Source organism: Halyomorpha halys, unplaced genomic scaffold, assembly GCF_000696795.3.
Source record: "Halyomorpha halys isolate HHAL.00 unplaced genomic scaffold, Hhal_1.1 Scaffold76.1, whole genome shotgun sequence".
NCBI classification, from domain to species: Eukaryota; Metazoa; Arthropoda; class Insecta; order Hemiptera; family Pentatomidae; genus Halyomorpha; species Halyomorpha halys.
Window position 1 is genome coordinate 870,626 of NW_027110545.1, and position 3,402 is coordinate 874,027.

The following is a 3,402-nucleotide window of genomic DNA, read 5'->3' on the forward strand; positions in this document are numbered from 1 at the left end:
TTTCACTATTGACCGCAACCCTGACCATCTCCCTATATATTCCAAATATCGTTTAATATTACTTAAATGTTATTTTATGATATCATATAGGATGGTGAAAACAAAAATACATACTACAGCTTACATAGCTATATAAATAGAGCAATTTTATTAAAAATACGTCTATTATGTGATATAATTTTAAATAATATTTTTTTATTACTGGTTCTCCTTATATACCAATGGGAATTGTTTTAAAGAGTTCCATCATTCAATTATTAGGTGTATTATTATATTATTTATAATTTTTTCTACTTTTCCCCTGCCATCTGACGTGCGACGGGACGTGGCAGACTGTCGTGGCATCGAGACCACATGTTGGCTATATATAGTGGCACAGCAAGTGCTGCTTCCTCCACCCACATGTTCTTCCTGTTCTTGCGACTAATAGCACTTCCTTCTTCTTTTCACAGGTGGTGCCTCATGACGCAGCAACCCGTCACAAGCTGAACCCATTGCCTTCTAAATAAGTTATTTATTCCTTGTTATCTAATATTATAAATTATTATTGAGTTTTCTTTATGGGAAGATACAAAAAAAAAAAAAAAGTTTCTGTAAATATCATGCAAAAAAGTTGTTTCACACCCTTGGCGGGTGTTGTGATTGTAAGCCAAGTTGGAGTCTTTAACTGTTACCAGTCTCCCTCGATGGTACCTCACAAACTGAGCTACCATCGAGGGACACATTCCATCTTCGAATTTCTACTGGAAATTCGACGATTGTTTACAATTTTTACAATACCGTTTTTGTTTTTCTAATGGTTCTTCTACTATCCTTCGGGAAACAATTTGGCAAAGAGACAAAAGAAACTTCAAAGTACTTAAAGTTGAAGAACCAAGGGCCAAACTAAGCTAAGTTGAGTAAAGACTTTTTTTATTTTCTAGTCAAATCGTGTAATTATCAAAAATTGTAAATATTTAGTTCATAATGTCCAATTAGTGTTTTAGAAATGAGATAAATGTTTTGTGGAGAATATTCCCAGTGATTTGTATAGTATATGTAGAACTGACTTTAACAGTCTGTATTATATGTGAAGTTTTTGACTCCGGGTGGCTCGAGACAAAATAATTCTGACTCGAGCGACCAGGACTCGAACTCCTGTATATTAAGTCAACTGGTTGATATTGACAGGTGCCTTTGATGAACTATATTGTGATTTAATATTTTAATGTCCTGTGGCCTTATTTAATTGGTGCCGTAAAAATAGCAATTAAAAAAAAAATAAAGTGTTGTGAAAACTCATGAAATTTTTGACAATAAGCTCAAGAGTGTCCATGACATAATGATGATGCATTTAAGAGGTTTATAGGTAGTTGCTAGTTATATTTTTCCATTATTATATGTTTTGTACAAATTGACAAGTTAAGTAGGTTCTGTAGTTAATAGCTCTTTATGAAATGATCAACGTTGTACAGGTTATGAAAAGTCAATTAAACTATTTCTAAGGCATTATTTATATTTTGACAATGGTAATGTTCCATGATTGTTATATTTTGTATATAGATTTTATATGGATATTATATTTGGTCAATATAAAATTATTTATAAAAAAAAATACATCTTTTTATACATTTTTTTACCTTCCCTTCATATTTTTTTTTTTTAGGACTTTATTCTACTAGAAATAAATATACACAAACATATATACACACTCAAATACATATGTTTTCCTCTTGAATAGTAATCCTATACAAGAGAAGTTTACTTAAAAATTGTTCATACACTGAGTGAAACAACATAATATATTTTTGTAATATAAACTTTATAATGAAATATGTTTTAACAACTATACGTTATAAATACTATAAAATTGAAAGAAACAAAATAAATAACATAGAAAAAAATTTTTAATAAAAATACACCAATTTTAAATATTTAATTAAATTATATACATAAGTTCATGAATCTGTGCATGTTATAAAAATAATTAAAAAGAGAAGAAGTTATAAAATACAAAACATGATACGAGTAGAAATAATTCATACTTATAAAATAGAATAAAAAATACAAATAAGAAATTGAAAAAAAAAATTGATATAAAAGAACCAATTTTGGATATTTAAGTAAATTTTATACATAAGTTCATTAATTTATGCATGTTATAAAAATAATTAAAGAGAGGAGATATAAAATACAAATCATGAAACTATTAAAAATAATTCCTACATATAAAACAGAAGAAAATATTCAAATTAGAAATTGAAAGAAAAAAAATGATATAAATAAACCAATTTTCAATATTTAATTACATTATATACAGAAGTTCATGAATTTGTGCGTTATAAAAATAACTAAAGAGAGGAGATATAAAATACAAATCATGAAACTATTAAAAATAATTCCTACATATAAAACAGTAGAAAATATTCAAATTAGAAATTGAAAGTATAAAAAAATGATATAAATAAACCAATTTCAAATATTTAATTACATTATTTACAGAAGTTCATGAATTTTTGCAAGTTATAAAGATAATTAAAGAGAGAAGGAGATATAAAATACAAAACATGAAACAATTAAAAATAATTCATACATATAAAATAGAAGAAAAAATACAAATTAGAAATTGAAAGGAAAAAAATGATAAAAATAAACCAATTTTAAATATTTAATTACATTATATACAGAAGTTCATGAATTATGCATGTTTTAAAGATAATTAAAGAGAGAAGGATATATAAAATACAAAACATGATACTATTAGAAATAATTCATACATATAATATAGAAGAAAAAATACAAATAAGAAATTTAAAAAAAATATATATATAAATAAACCAATTTTAAGTATTTAAGTAAATTATATACTTAAGTTCATGAATTTATGCATGTTATAAAGATAATTAAAGAGATATAAATTACAATAACATGAAATAATTCTTAAAAAAAAAATACTATAACTGCTTTATACTATAAAAATAGTTCATACATACAAAATAGAAAAAAAAGACAAATAAGTTAATATGTGTATGCATAACTAAATAACTGGATAAAAATTTAATAAAAAAGTAGTGTATGTCTTATGTTGCACAATTTTATAATGTTATCAACCAACCTTTTTACTATCTATTTTTAAGGAAAAATATTTATTTTATATAAAGTATAATAAAACAGAAACTCTTAGTCACAATCATATATATTTATCCTTACAATAAAATTTCAAATAATTAATAAAACATAGACAATTAAAATTAATTTATCATTAAAAATATAGGAGTTGCAAATGACTAGTGGATAGTCATAGACGAGGACCTCTTATTCTTAATAATTTCTTCATTAATTCAATATAATAGTAAATTAATATTAAAATAAATTTACAATAAAAACAGAGTTTAAGACAAAGGTGTATAATAAACCTCCACG

The 3,402-nt window shown here is 24.6% G+C and overlaps 1 protein-coding gene across 1 annotated transcript in view; it reads left to right on the plus strand.

Moving 5' to 3' along the window:
• The window catches only part of LOC106692897 (achaete-scute homolog 1a), a 9,430-nt gene extending 7,876 nt beyond the window's left edge, over nt 1-1,554 (plus strand). The window contains exon 3 of the mRNA XM_067048737.1: nt 453-1,554. The gene's annotated coding sequence lies outside the window, so the exon portion shown is untranslated. The remainder of the gene's footprint in view (nt 1-452) is intronic.
• Nucleotides 1,555-3,402: the final 1,848 nt, after the last annotated feature.